Below are 15,464 nucleotides of genomic sequence, written 5' to 3'. Positions count from 1 at the left end.
TGCATTTCAACAATATCAGCTAGCCTGCATTAAAAACAGTCTGACACGCTCCACAGTGCACCTGAGGCAAATCACTTATAACACCAGACTAACCATATAAATGTCTGTGTCCATAGAATAATTTTTGGAATATAACTGTCCTTGCATCACATGAATGATTGCATTTTGAGGGACTATTTTCTAGCAGATCACTCCGCCGCCATATAGCTTATACCAGTGTTTTTCAACCACTGTGCCGTGGCACACTAGTGTGCCGTGAGATATTGTCTGGTGTGCCTTGGGAAATTATTTTAAATTATCTAAATTATTATAATTATTATTTTTTTTAAACAAATGCATTATTATCCACAAATAATGTACCGTTTTCGAGTGTCTATGCTGTCTAGTGATCGGCAGAGTAACCATATTATACTGGTAGTATATCAGGCACCATATCAGGTAGTTAATTTCTTTGAGACAAGAGAATTAGTGATGCATTGAGGCATTGTGGCTAGTGAGACTATACAGTGTTCCTAGCCAAGACACTTTGATGAGAACATTTTCTGCTGGTGGTGTGCTTCGTGATTATTTCAATGAAAAAAATGTGCCTTGGCTCAACAAAGGTTGAAAAACACTGGCTTATACAACCACGAAGCTGATGCTGCTAAATACATTAGCAACCTAGGAAACATTACCTTTGTTGCCTATTTCCTTCCAAACCTATAACTAACCTTACCTACTCTAATCTAAAACTACCATATCTTACTTATATTACTTTAGCAATGCATCAATTTAAAAGGGTACACACTATATGCTCACACACATTGGGACATACTACCGTCAGACACAAGCTTTTATTTATTTATTTGTATTTATCTATTTATTTATTTATTTTTTAGATTTGCCTCAGGTGCACTGTGGAGCGGGTCAGACTGTTTTTAATGCAGGCTAGCTGATATCATAGGAAATGCGCTAGCCTTGCACTAGCCTAGCGCCACGTAACTCTTCAAATATAAGAACTGAATTCCCAAAACAATATCTACAGAAATTAGCAACACTCTGGATAACTAGGAAATGAGGCCCTATGTCAAAAATCCTGAAATATCCCTTTAAGCGTCTGGAAGCTTCATTCACTTCAGTGACAGATCTTGACGTATTGCGCTTCATTCAACACTCGGAATGGGCCGAAAAACAAAAATGTCGCTAATCATGATGATCAATTGAGAAATGTAGCAATTGATCGCGACCATTTTTTGAAAATCTGGATCATCGCGCTAGAAAATAATTGGTAGATACACCAGACTACCACTGTAAGGGATCCCCATTCCCCCAAGGACTAAGCTTGATGTTGAGTGAGTCAGAAACACTGCTCCAGCTGTCATGGCAAGTGAACAGGTGAATGAGGTGGATCCAAATAACTCCACACGTTACCCTCCCCAGAAGAAAGTAAAGTCTGAGGTGTGGGATTTTTTGGGATTTGTCAGCAAAATAAAACTAAGATCCCACATGAGGAACATGTGGCGCCGAGAGCTGTAGCGCACCCATCTGAGGGACAACCACCTGGACCGTTTGTAAAGCTACTGACAGACTAATTAAGTAAGTAACATAGCATGCTGAATTAAACGTGTTCCAGTCAGAAGCTTTCTCAAAGTTCGACATCTTTACCAGGCAGCAAAGTTTATTATTTAAGTAATGCTAGCTTGTAGCACGACATGGCTCTACTGTGTCGTTTCTTCTGAAATAATTCTAGCAACATGCTGCTGCTGACACCATCTAAGCCTTGAACTACACTGCGTTCCAAATGATTATGTAAATGACATTTTTCTGTCATTCTGTCAATATTTTCCATATTGTCAACTCAAATAACAGTCAGCATAATTTTCAAGACTTTAACTGCTAGAGAATCACTTGAATGTGGTTGAAAAAATCTACCAGTGATAATAGTTGGATAGAAGGTTTATGCACAACTGCAGCCTCTGGAGGGTCCTACACCTTGATGTTCAGGAGACTCCAGAGGCACCAGCAGCTTCAAATACCTGTTTGCTGCTTTGTAGCAGCTGTTCTATTAATCTGATGTATGTCCAGCAGAAACCGTCCTCATTGTGCCTTTATCTGCTCAAACCTGTGTGTGTCTGAATCATCCACAAATCTCTTATCAGTACGATGATTAAGCTTAATCTTGCTTGAAATATGGAAGGTTTTCATACCGAGTCCAAGGCATTCAACTATTTCACGCTTTTCATCAGCAGAGAGATCCTTTTTCTTTCCCATATTGATTGAAAATTATGGTCTGCTTAATAATGTGGAACATCCTTTTTCAGTAGTTTTTCCCTTAACCCTCGTGTCGCCTTCGCGGGTCTTTTTGACCCGCTGGTATGCTCCGGGCATTTGGATGCAAGGTGACACAAGGGGGCGCTCTTCCAACCTTCTCAGTGTAAATGTGAGTTGACTTTCTTCAGAGGTAGACTTTAGGTCAGACACCATGAGTGACAGTAACATGAGGCTAAATACAGTGAGCTCTTTGTTTGCAGTGAAACGACTGAGGCCTCATTGCTCTTCAGTCACAGACTGAAAAGTGAAGAAGGAAGTCATGGAGCTTCTGCTTTAGACAGAACTTCAGACTTCTGCTGCATGTAACGGTCATATTACATCAAATCAAATGTTGTAATCTGTAAAGCACCTTGTGATACCTTTCGGTATAAAAAGCGCTTTATAAATAAAGTTTGATTTTGATTGATTTGATCATATTCTGAAACTCAAATCTGTAGTAGAAACATAATATATGGAAAATATTTTTTAATTAGAAAAAGAAAAATATTTTAAAATCCTGTATCTAATCAAAAAAATATTTTTATTTTTTATTTTATTATATATATTTTATTTATTTTATTTAAATTTACTCTCATTCTAAAAAAGAAAACCCGAACAAACCCTTTTCATTTGTATCTGCTGTAAAGTCATGTTTGTCCCAGTTCCTCTGAGTCATGGTGGGTCCTGGTGGACCATGACAGATGTGGACAGGACTGTGGTAGATCTACTTCAACTTTGGAGAAAATAGTTACTATAGTAACTGTTGAAGAAATGAACCTCACGAGCTTCTTCTGTAACATCTGTCCACATCAGTCCTGCTGCACCACGACTCAGAGGAACTGGGACAAGCATGACTCTACAGCAGATACAAAAGAAAAGGGTTTGTTTGGGTTTTCTTTTTTAGAATGAGAGTAATTAAAAAAAAAAAATGTTTTTGATTAGATACAGCATTTTTGTAATTGTAATTATTTTCCACTTATGTTTTTACTTCAGATTTGAGTTTCAGAATATGATCGATCAATGAATCAATCAAACTTTATTTATAAAGCGCTTTTCATACCAAAAGGTATCACAAAGTGCTTTACAGATTACAACATTTGATATGATGTAATATGACCGTTACATGCAGCAGAACTCTGAAGTTCTGTCTAAAGCAGAAGCTCCATGACTTCCTTCTTCACTTCTCAGTCTGTGACTGAAGAGCAATGAGGCCTCAGCCTTTTTACTGGAAACAAAGAGCTCACTGTATTTAGCGTCATGTTACTGTCACTCATGGTGTCTGACCGAAAGTCTAACTCTGAAGAAAGTCAACTCACATTTACTCTGAGAAGGTTGGAAGGGCGCCCCCTTGTGTCACCTTGCATCCAAATGCCCGGAGCATACCAGCGGGTCAAAAAGACCCGCGAAGGCGACACGAGGGTTAACTGGGCTTAACCTGACACTAATCATCCGAGGTCTCTGAGATTAATGTCAGTGATTCAAAGAGCCCTGAGAGACAAGACCATCCATGATTTTCATTGGAAAAAAAAAATATATATATTTTTTTACCTTTTTGACACTGAAATACAATTTGCATAATAATTTGGAACGCAGTGTATTTTTCAATGTATGTGTTTCTTTTTTTGCGCTCATATAAAATCAGCAATGAATTGCTCTCGATTGTGGCTATGGACAGATAAGCTGGTTTTAGTTCTATAATTATAATTTACTGCAAACATTTGTTTTGATGAGTTTTATTGAGAAAGTAGTGTAGTGTGAAGTTTTTGAGTTTAATTTGTATAAATACTTACTCTATGTAGGTCTCTCAATATGACATTTATAGCAGACAATGACGAGGAATATTTCATTACCCAAATCACAAGTCTGCAGTGTCAATGAAATGTTTAAACCATGGGCAAATATTGTGATAATATCGTAAAACACAATTATTTTGACCAAGATAATAGTGACCCAAAATGTCATTATCGTCCCATCCCTATTCGACATGCACGTCACTGTTTGGAGAAGGTTCATAAAGCAAGAGTGCCCCCTCCTCGTGGGCTGTAGAGATGATTCAGTAGAGAGAGGTACAGAATAGAGTGGAGCGCGGTGCCAGATGTTCACATTCTGAAGTGTGGGAACACTTTTGAATTGATATCTCCCAACAAGGCTGAAAATGGCCCATCATTTTTCCATTATCACTATTAAGTCTACAATAGTACATGTGGGGAAATGATCATGGTTTCAGTATCTCTGGGTAATTATACGACAGGTGTTCCACGTTCTCTTTTATCACACTTATTACATTATATCATGAACAGTATCACATGTGTACTCATTATTATTACATGAGGCTACAGCTAATAAAGTGTGGAGCACCTCTCGTGATTCATATATAAAGGTTGAATATTCATTTTAGAGGTGGGCATAGATTAATTTTTTTAATCTAGATTAATCTAGATTAAAATGGCTCGCTTGAATTCTGCCGAAGCCATTCAGAATATGTGTGCAACCCAAATAATGACTAAAAGTAAGTCTTTGAGAACGAGTTTCTCAGGTCAGGTGGTGCGTTAGACCAGGGGCTCATCTCCTGTTTCCAAAATGCATCACAAACTGCTTGAAAACATCCTACTATGATAATTGGTGATAAAAATAATTCATGTTCAAGAAGATGCACTTGTGTTTACTAACTGTTTATTCAGTTGAACATTAATGTTGAACTGTAGGCCGACTACATAAGAGGTCCTGATGAACTGTTTACAGTCAGTAGCTTTGTGTCACTCAATTTTCTGGTGACAAACTACATCTCCTCTTCTGCACACTATGACCTGCTAAAGAAAAAAGTCTCTCGCATGGGACAGCTGTGATAGGAGTCCCCAAGTATTTATTTACGGGTAATGTGGGCCATCTTACCAGATCAGAAAATATAAGCCTCTGTTTGTGAGCGTGAGAAACATGTGCGCTGTCAGACATGTTCTATGGAGGACGTACGCTGACTGTGAGCTGACGGCGTCACCTGTACCGGGTGTGTTCTCCTGCTCCGCACACAACCTCTGTTTGAACGTCTGACGAACCACCTTCTCCTGTTTTCATCTCGTCTCATGTGGAACCTGGTTGTCTCAAAGACTGAACTAAAAACTCACTAACTGATGGAAAAACCATAGAAACCTGTTCACCCGAAAAAATCAAGCTACAAAAGGTACAAGCTCAAATGTAAAAAGTTTATTTATTTGACAAAGGAGGTCAGAAGGGGAGCAGGTTGGGGGTGCGGTGGGGGCAGGGGGAGGAGGAGACTCTACCTTCAGAACAGCCAGGGGGAGGAAGAGCCGTCTCCTCTGATGGATGTGGGATCACCCAGGGCGGGGCAGGGGGGGCTCTCCCCTCCTGATGGAGGGGAGAGATAAACAGCTTCCTGTAAGAAAGTAAACAACAACAAGATTATTGACCAGCAAACAAACAAACAAACAGTAAACAAACTTCTTCTAAAAGACTAAAGAGGCACCAAGAGCCCCCACACCTGCAGCACAAAGGAGGCGTCACAAGAGGCGCTGCAGGGAACAAGGAAGGGACCAAGGAGAAGGTATCCGGGCAAGACTCACAGCTAAGCCTCACGTGCCTTCTATAGTGTTCTGGCTAATGGATGTTCTCAGGAGAATAAGACGGATTAACAGCTAAACTCTTCTCAGAGATGGTGAACGACTGTTATGGAGCGGAGGGAGCTGCGGAGGAGGAAGAGGAAGGAGGAGGTGGAGTTGACCAGTGCTGGACACCACACTCTGGAGGAGGCGGTGCACCGTTTCAGAGGATCAGAGGCGCAGGTGCTATGGTTTCCCTGATCTGGAAAAACTGTCTGTGGTCAGATTGTTCCACAGCGTCTCAGGACTAACAAACAACACAACTTCAAATAAAGCACTAACTTACTTTATTACTTTACAAACTTATACTTTATTAATCCTCAATGTCGCCGGGGCGACCTGTAAGAGGAGTGAGCTGCCAGCGTGGGCCGGCGCTCAGGGACCCATCTCCATGATGTGGAGCCAGGCTGGTGGTCAGAAACACCTGGCTGGAGGATACCTATTGTACATGTTTTTAGTGGTAGGGGAAACCGGAGTACCCGGAGGAAACCTACGCAGACACGGGGAGAACATGCAAACTCCACACAGAAAGGCCGCGTCCCTGGTGGGAATCGAACCCGGACCTTCTGACTGTGAAGCACGAGCTCTAACCGCTGTACTACCGTGCCGCCCAACAGGAACAAATAACACAACTTCAAATAAAGCACTTACTTACTAACTAACTAATTAACTTACTAACTAACTTACTTACTAACTTACTAACTAACTTACTTACTAACTAACTATCTTACTAACTTACTTACTAACTTACTTACTAAAACACAGCACAGCAAACCAACTATTTACAAACTATTTACAGATATATACACTCTACTGGGAGAAGTCCTCAGCAGAAAAAGGAGACATTTCTAAAAAGAACGCTGAGACCTCTTAACCTGAGGCTCAACGTCATCGTCCTCCCGAAAGCGCTTACGAGAGGAGCGAGGAGAGGGGGAGGACGGACGAGAGGAAAAGGGGGAAGAAGAGGGGGAGGACGGACCAGAGGAAAAGGGGGAAAAAGAGGGGGAGGACGGACGAGAGGAAAAGGGGGAAGAAGAGGGGGAGGACGGACGAGAGGAAAAGGGGGAAGAAGAGGGGGAGGACGGACGAGAGGAAAAGGGGGAAGAAGAGGGGGAGGACGGACGAGAGGGAAGGGGGGAAGAAGAGGGGGAGGACGGACGAGAGGAAAAGGGGGAAAAAGAGGGAGAGGGGGAGGACGGACAAGAGGGAAGGGGGGAAGAAGGGGGAGAGGGAGAGGGGTAGGACGGACAAGAGGAAAAGGGGGAAAACGAGGGAGAGGGGGAGGACGGACAAGAGGGAAGGGGGGAAGAAGGGGGAGAGGGAGAGGGGGAGGACGGACAAGAGGGAAGGGGGGAAGAAGGGGGAGAGGGAGAGGGGGAGGACAGACAAGAGGAAACAGGGGAAGAAGGAGGAGAGGGGGAGCGAGGGGAAAAGGGGAAAAAGGCAGACCCAGCAGATCGGGTCAGAACAGAAGGGCCAGCAGGGGCAGAGAGGGCCCCTGGAGGAAAGACCCGAGAAGGGAGGATAGGGATAGGGCGCACAGCTGCAGGAGGAGAGGGGCCAAAAGGCATAGCAACAACGAGGGGATCCCCGTAGTTGAAGAAGTAAAGGTCAGGAAGCTCTTCCAGGGAAGAAGAGGGAGGGGAAGCAAGAGGAGAGGCAGGAGGAGAGACAGGAAGAAGGGGCGAAAGAGAAGACAGGATGAGATCCGGAAAGGACTCAGAAAAGGTGGGAAGAGGAAAGGGGATGATGTCCTCATGAACTAAGGACAAGGCAGAGTAAGGGGTGACAAAAGTGTGGGAGAAATAGTTCTCCGAAAGAGAAAAACCTGCAGAAGGAGGGGAAGAAGGCGGAGGCTGACCGGGGGCAGGGCCGGTGGCGGGGCCAGGGTCAGCGCCGACAGGGAGGACCGCAGGAGGAGGAGGGTCCACAGGCGGCAGCCAGGGGGCGTCTCCTAAACACAGAAGAACATGAGTCAGAGTTGTACTTTTCAACTGAAAAACTTAGTCCCATTAAACTGGTTTAGTACTGCAACTATTTAGAAAGGTATTGTTTAATAATATGTTAATAATATGTTAGTTTTATTTTATTCCCTTTTTTTTTTACCTTTAGACATTTTTCCTCATCTTTTCATCTATTTGTTTAAGAATTGTCCTAAGCTGGACACTGTAGGAACTGTCAGTGAGTGGACAGTCCTGTTCCTTGTGTCTGAGCTGGTGTCAAAGTCTCCAAACTCACTGCTGCTTCAAAATACTAAATCATTTGACGTCTGTACAAGGCCTGCAGTAACTTCATGTTATACTGTGCATTTGAAAGTAAACATTCCAAATTCGGCGCCATTTTGTTTAGACATGTCGCTACTAAACATGTGACATTCAACAACGTCCAGCACACAAAATCCAAACAAATTCCCACATATTCTTTTCTACTTTGTTAGTTTGTGCCCTCTCCTTTCACATTTTGAACTTTTATCCAGGTTTTATAGTGACATTTTGAAGCAATCGTCGAATGAACTGTCTGCTATCGTTTTGTCTGCTAACAAACTAGCTAACGTTAGCTTGTCAGCCCCACAGTGCCCTTTTAAAACGTGTTTTTCTCTGTCAAGTTATGAAATCTAACTGTACATTTGCAAATAATTTGATCATTTGCTACATTTGACTTGTTTTCAGCAGGTTTTTGGTTTCATTGTCCAAAGAAAACGCTAACGTTAGCTTAGTGTTAATGTCAGTTTGCACGTATCACACCTAACAACGGCCTCGCTAAAACAGACTTTTGAGGACAAATGTCTTTCACAAACTATTCATTCAACAATAGATACTAATAAGTAAGGATTTAGGGAAACTTACCTCCAACCTGCAGGTCCTGGAGGTCGGGAGGGAGGTCCAACGGAGGCATCTTCAAAGTTTTCCAGACGTTTTCACAAACCTGGCGAAATATGAAACCTGTGTTTGTTAAAGTGCTTTTAAATTGCCGACAGATGAATGTGGAGACACTATTTAAAGCAGAACATGCTAAATGATACGTACCAGTTCAGTAGCAGGAGCAGTCGAAGTCCAAGTGAGAACTGACCCTTGGAACTGTGAGCCTTATATAGCGCTAACACACGGGTCCCATGGCAACCACGACGGGCGCATTATTTGATTTACAATATATTTTTCACCATAAACTAATGGAGATTTTAAAAGGTAAAATACTGGAGTTCACACTAAAACATTAGGAGTTGGACACTAAATATTTGGACAGCTGATTGATGATACATTTGCACGATTATTTAAACAAGATTAATCTAGATTAATTTTGATCATCTCCTGTTTCCAAAATGCATCACAAACTGCTTGAGAACATTTTACTATGATAATTGGTGATGAAAATAATTAATGTTCAAGAAGATGCACTTGTGTTTACTAACTGTTTATTCAGTTAAACATTAATGTTGAACTGTAGGCCGACTACATAAGAGGTCCTGATGAACTGTTTACAGTCAGTAGCTTTATGTCACTCAATTTTCTGGTGACAAACTAAATCTCCTCTTCTGCAACTATGACCTGCTAAAGAAAAAAGTCTCTCGCATGGGACAGCTGGGGCAGGAGTCCCCAAGTATTTATTTACGGGTAATGTGGGCCATCTTACCAGATCAGAACATATAGACCTCTGTTTGTGAGCGTGGGAAACATGTGCGCGTCTCCTGATTGGTCAACAGTGTCACGTGATCACTGTCACAACAACACAGTTCATGCTGCAGCTGCAGCTACTACGAGCTTCAACCTGGCGATAGTTCTGTCAAAATTGAGATAAACGTCGACAACACGAAAAAGCGGGACGTATTTCTTTGGATTTGATAAGAAAAGGAAACGGGCCTCAGCCGCGAGGCGGAGGAGACAGCGCAGAGCGGAGAAAAGTATCTGTAAAGTTCGTCTCTAAACTCAGTAAGTGCTGCGGTTAAACTCTGCTCGCGGTTGAAATGTAGCTGGAAAAGGCTCTCGTGAACTTTTGGTGATAAAGTTGCGTTGTTTCGTGTGGGGCTGTGGCCATGAAATGAGTTGTTTATGTCGCTGTTTTGAAAGAAGGAGGCCCTGCGGTGTTTTTCTGTCTTTTTTTCACTCTGTCTTTGGCCGCTGCTTCTGTGTGTTCGCTTTGGAGAGGCTATATTCACTCACGTTTCTCCTGTGCGTCCAGAATTGGGCATAAGAGTCGTGTAATGTGTGCTGACCATAAAATATCACAGTGAAAGTCATCAGAGCTTGCAGAGTATAGACCCAGCTCCCAACCCAGCTTGAGAATAGATTAACAGCGATGTTTTTTTATCGCCCGATAAGAGTCTCGCGTAGCACGTTAACGCCGATAACGGCCCACCACTACTTAATTTATATGTCAAGTGTTAGAGTTGCTCCCTGGAACTCACAAATAACAAACAAAGGGTCAGAAATCCAAACCAGCAGAGGAGGTGATCAACTTCAGCTTTAACTGTCCCTTCACTGAGTTTAAAGACGAAGACTCTCACCTCTAAAAAAAAAGTCTAATGGATCCCTGCTGGACATTTATAAAAATAAAAATAAATTGGGGAGCGGTTCAGGTATTTGGCCTTACATGCTTTTTATAGCATATTTGTTCTTGTTTTTTTGATGGGGCAGCTAGGCCGATCACAATAACAAAATCGAATGTTTGATGTAATGAGGTAGGAAGATATGCGAAAAAACATTTTACTTGGGCTATATCTAGTCAAAAGGCCTTAAGTAAAGCTTTAAAAAATGGTTTTGTTCATTCAGTACCTAAAAAGGAGTATTACATTAGACCAAAGGGAAGTAAAAGTATGTTCTTGATGTAGGCCTGGTTTTACTGTGAAAGGCCACTATTGTGATGTTTAACTTGTAAAAAATGTTTTATTGTTGCCATATTTTAGTTTATGTATACCCGTCTGTATACATCTTTTATACAGAAATGTTCATAATGTAAAAAAAAAAGTTTATTAAAATGTTTTTGACTGATGAGTTGAGGTCCGAATATAAGTTTCCTGATGAGGTTGGTACTTATTAGTTAAACACAGTACTAAAAATGTTTTTGTGCCAATGTAGGGGTATTATGTGTCACTTAAAACCATAGGCTGGTCTTTAACAGGTTAAAAGGTTTTGGATAATGCACCATTTTAGATGAGGGGACACAATCATAATGAAATCATGAGTTATTAAGGATTACCAAATAATAAGTTCATGATTGTCGTAAATTATAAAGTTATACATTGTGTCGTCCATAATTTGCAGGTAGATTTCCCCCATATGAGTCATGATGTTCATGCACGATCCTCATCATCATGATTGGTTGATCATTATTGCTGTTTTAGTGAATTCATGGTATTCTTATGTGATCCTCATGGTCATGATGAATCTTTAGGATTTTCATGTAAATCCATTACAGTAGTAAAACCATTAATTCAGGGATGACGTCATCCATACATCAACATGTGATCATGTCTGTCCCTGAGAAGTCATGATTTAGTAATGCATGAATGTATGATGCATTAATTCACATATAAGTTCATGAAAATCATGCATGAACTCCATCCATCTACTTCCAATTGTCCATATCCGGGTCGTGGGGGCAGCTGTTGGATCTGCCCAAATCACATTGCACCAGCCCCTATGGCTCCTCCTGCATGTGGTGGGTCCACAGAAGGACGGCCTCACGATTCTCACCGGGCCTGTTGGTCTCTCATGAGGGTCTTCTGTCTCTCTTTGTCTGACCCGTCACCTAGGACCTGTTTGCCATGGGAGACCCTGGGGCATGAAGCCCTCAACAACAGAGCTCCCAGGATCATTCAGGTGCTCAAACCCCTCCACCACGTTAAGATGGTGGTTCCAGAATGGGATGCATGAACTCATGTACCATTATTATAAAGTTTTACCCAATAACGTATTAGTAGTATTGTTGTTAGTATTATTAAAGGTTTCTAATTTGAGTGGAATCATCAAGGGCTCGAATCCCAGCTCCCGCAAATGCACACTGTTATTGTGTCCTTGGGCAAGACACCTCACCCTCCTCACCTCCAGTGTGTGCGTACATTGGTGTTTGAATGAGGTTGACTGGTTCCTTGCTGTAAAGCGCTTTGGGCCTAATAAAGGTAGTAAAGCGCTATATAAGTTGAGACCATTTTCCATATTCCAGAAGTACTTTCCACCATGTGCATGGCTCCTGATTTATTAGTTAAGAAGGCAATTGACCAAACCCCAGGGCGAGGTTTGGCTACTACATACAATGCAGTACTTTTGTTACATCAACAACCCTTGGGCCAAACCAATATAAATGAATTCAGCAAGTTGACACTCGGTGGAACAGCACCCGGGAAATGTTTACAAGAATTTATGAGCAACGTGAATCAGTGGGTGCCTCATTGGCCTCGCTGCTTACAGATTTGACACCCTTAATGTTATCGGAGTATTTCACTGCCTTGGCTCCTCTGAAAGTGGCAACTCAAAAAACTGGCCTGCTGATTCACACATAAGCCTCAACAAGGGTCAGTGATGTGAAGGCCACCAGATGAGCAAGTGAGGTGCGGAGCTGGGCCAGTACGAAGAGACCAGGCAGACCTCACTTTCGGGACCCAAGGTTCAAAGCAATGGGGTTCAACAGGTTGCAGGAAGGTGGTCAGTAATAAGAAGAATTGAGCTCCAATGACTGCATGACAAATTTTCCTAAATAAAATTATTCAGTAAAAATGAGTGTATCCATTGCATTTATTATCCCGTATTGATTGAGTTATGGAGATGGGTTAATGAGTCAGATGTCTGGGGTTAGGAGGTGCTTAGTACTCAGTTACAGTTCAGTTCTTTTTAAATTCAGTCGGTGAGGCTCATATTCAGGTGTGCTCAAAAGTCTGAACATTAGGGTAATTTGTACGCTGTTGGCTTTCATTGGAAAGGGAAAATGAACACAATGTGACTGGGACACAAAGTTGCAAATGGGGACAATTGGCACAGCCTCTTCCCTGCTGTCCCATCCGAACAGCTGTGCTTTTCCGACTTTGGCTTGGTGCTCGGGGACAGCCATGTAAGTGCTCTTAAAAAAGAAAAAAAAAAGAAAAATCTGAAAGAGAAGCGTGTTAGTGTGACATTCAAGATTTATCATAAACACCACACATGGCAACTTCCACGAATACGCATTAGTTAATACTTGATTTGAAATAGCCATTCTCTCATTGCTCAGACGATGAGCTTTCCAAAGCCATCGACATTCATAGTCAGGCTTCAAAGTGCACAAAGGGTTTTTTGTCAAATAACTGTTGAGATGAAGGGGTTCTTTCGGGAGACAAAGCTTGTGAGAGAAGAGAAAAACCTGCATCAGTGAGCTAAATGTCACCTTTTTTGGGGAAATCCATTTTATTTCCCAGTGGGCTCGTTCATATACTCACCAAAAGACGACACAACAGGACATGCACGCCCTGTGTTTGCGGGAGTGAATATGAACAGATGTTAAGGTAGTTTTGCCAAGCCAACAGCATCGGCACATTTACATTTATATGTTTTTCGGGGACAGATCTCTCATGAGGCAGCAGCGGGTAGTGAGGTGAGTGGCTACACTGGCACAGACTGGTCGTTTAGTATCCCCTTAGGGAAAATTGTCATCTGAATTTGACCCATCCTTCAACCAATGTCTCGGGACGACTAGTCTGGAGCAGTGTGCGATGGCAGGCTAACACAGGGCTGTCCAAATGTGGCCTGAAGACCTATTTCTGTTGGCCTTGCCGAGTTGAGAGATCAGCTGATGACCTGAATATCCTGTTCCGAGATGACGATGCCAGGGCTGATCGGCCGGCGACCACAAGAGTATGACAAAACTGAATATCTCAATATTTTAGGGAGCTAAGTGGGCAGTAGGTACAGACAGCTGGGGGCAGAGGAGGACCGGAGAGTGGGGAGGGAGTCGGTACAGTACATGAAGGAGCTCAGTGAGATATGGAGGGGCCAGGTTATAGAGAGCTCTGAAGGTGAGGGGAAAGATCTTGTACTGAATGCGATGTTTTAGGGGGAGCCAGTGGAGCCGCTGAAGAACTGGGGAGGTGTGATGAGTGGACGGAGTTCTGGTGATTATTCAGGAATTTTGGATGAGCTGAAGTCTGTGGAGTGATTTTTGGGGGAGATTGAAGAGGAGTGAGTTACAATAATCTAACCGGGATGTGACAAGACTGTGTACCAGAATGGCAGCTTGTATTGGGGGTGATGGACGGGCGGAGGCGGGTGATGTTCCGAAGATGGAAATATGCCGATCGGGTGATATTGCTGATACGGGCCTGGAAGGAGAGTGTGCTGTCCAGGATGACACTCAGACTCTAACTCTTTCTTAATTAGAAATGTGCTGGCAAACATTTCCAACAGACTACAAAAAGCAATTTTCTATTCCTCCAAGCTCGGGTCCTCTTTTCCGTCAGCCTGGGAGCTTGGTTCTTTTCTGGACTGAGATGTCTGATGTATTTCCTGGGATCTGCTGTGGCCACTCCTCCAGTTTAGGGTTCACTGCCCCAAGAGGCTCCACTGATGCCTTCACCCTCCAGGTTTTCTCCAGCTCTTCTCTAAGGCCCTGGTATTTCTCTGGTTTCTCAAGTTCCTTTTTTCCTGATGTTGCAGTCACTTGGTATTGCTATGTCGACCACAATGTCTGGTTGGTTTGCCATTACCATTCCGTCCGCCTGGATCTGGATCTCTACTTGGTCACTCTCTATCACCTTTGGAGGTGTTTCCTTACTGTATATAAACTCAATATTGTAAATTTCCATTTCTTCCAAACAGCAATCTTCCAACCACAACGTCCAGATCTGGGGGAAATGCTGGAGAAGGCTTGCGCAGTGGTCACACTCTCCCATCATACAAGATCTTGGTGAAAAATGAATGAAACACTGGATCTTTGGTCATTGCAGAAGCTTAAGGTCAGCACACACTACACGACTTTTCTAGTCGTAAACGATTTTTTATAGAATCGGGGGTCCACACTACACGACTGGATTCAGTGCGATTTTCGAACGTCTGGGGGTTCACACTTAACGACTGAGAATCGTAAGAGCGAACACACTACACGATTCTGACAAACAGATGATGTTTTATAACACAGCGCGTCTGTCCTCTGTACGACTTCGAAAACTGACCCCAAATCCGCAAAGATAGGTCTGTGTTTGTGAGCGTGGGTTAACGTGTGTGTACCGATTGGTCAACGGTGTCAACAATGTCACAACACGCGCTAGCTTACTGCTACTACGAAGCCTTCAACTTGGCTATAGTTCTGTCAAATGGAGTTAAAAGTTGGCGACATGAAGAAGCGGGACGTATTTCAGTGGATTTAATAAGAAAAGGAGACGGGCGTCAGCTTCGAGATGGAGGAGATAGCGGAGGAGACAGCGGAGAAAGCGGGGAGAGGCGAGCGGAGAAAGGCTAGCCGTTAGCGGCGAAGTGAAGCTGAACAGTTCGTCTCCAAACTCAGCTAGTGCCGCTAAACTCTGTTTGTGGTTGAAATGTAGCTGGAAAAGGTGGTTGTCATGAACTTTTGGTGATATAAAGTTGTGCTGTTTCGTGTGTGGGG

The sequence above is a fragment of the Gobius niger genome (assembly GCF_951799975.1).
Source record: "Gobius niger genome assembly, chromosome: 6".
Lineage (NCBI taxonomy): Eukaryota > Metazoa > Chordata > Actinopteri > Gobiiformes > Gobiidae > Gobius > Gobius niger.
The sequence above is the reverse complement of the archived record's forward strand: the minus strand, read 5'-3'. Positions refer to the sequence as shown.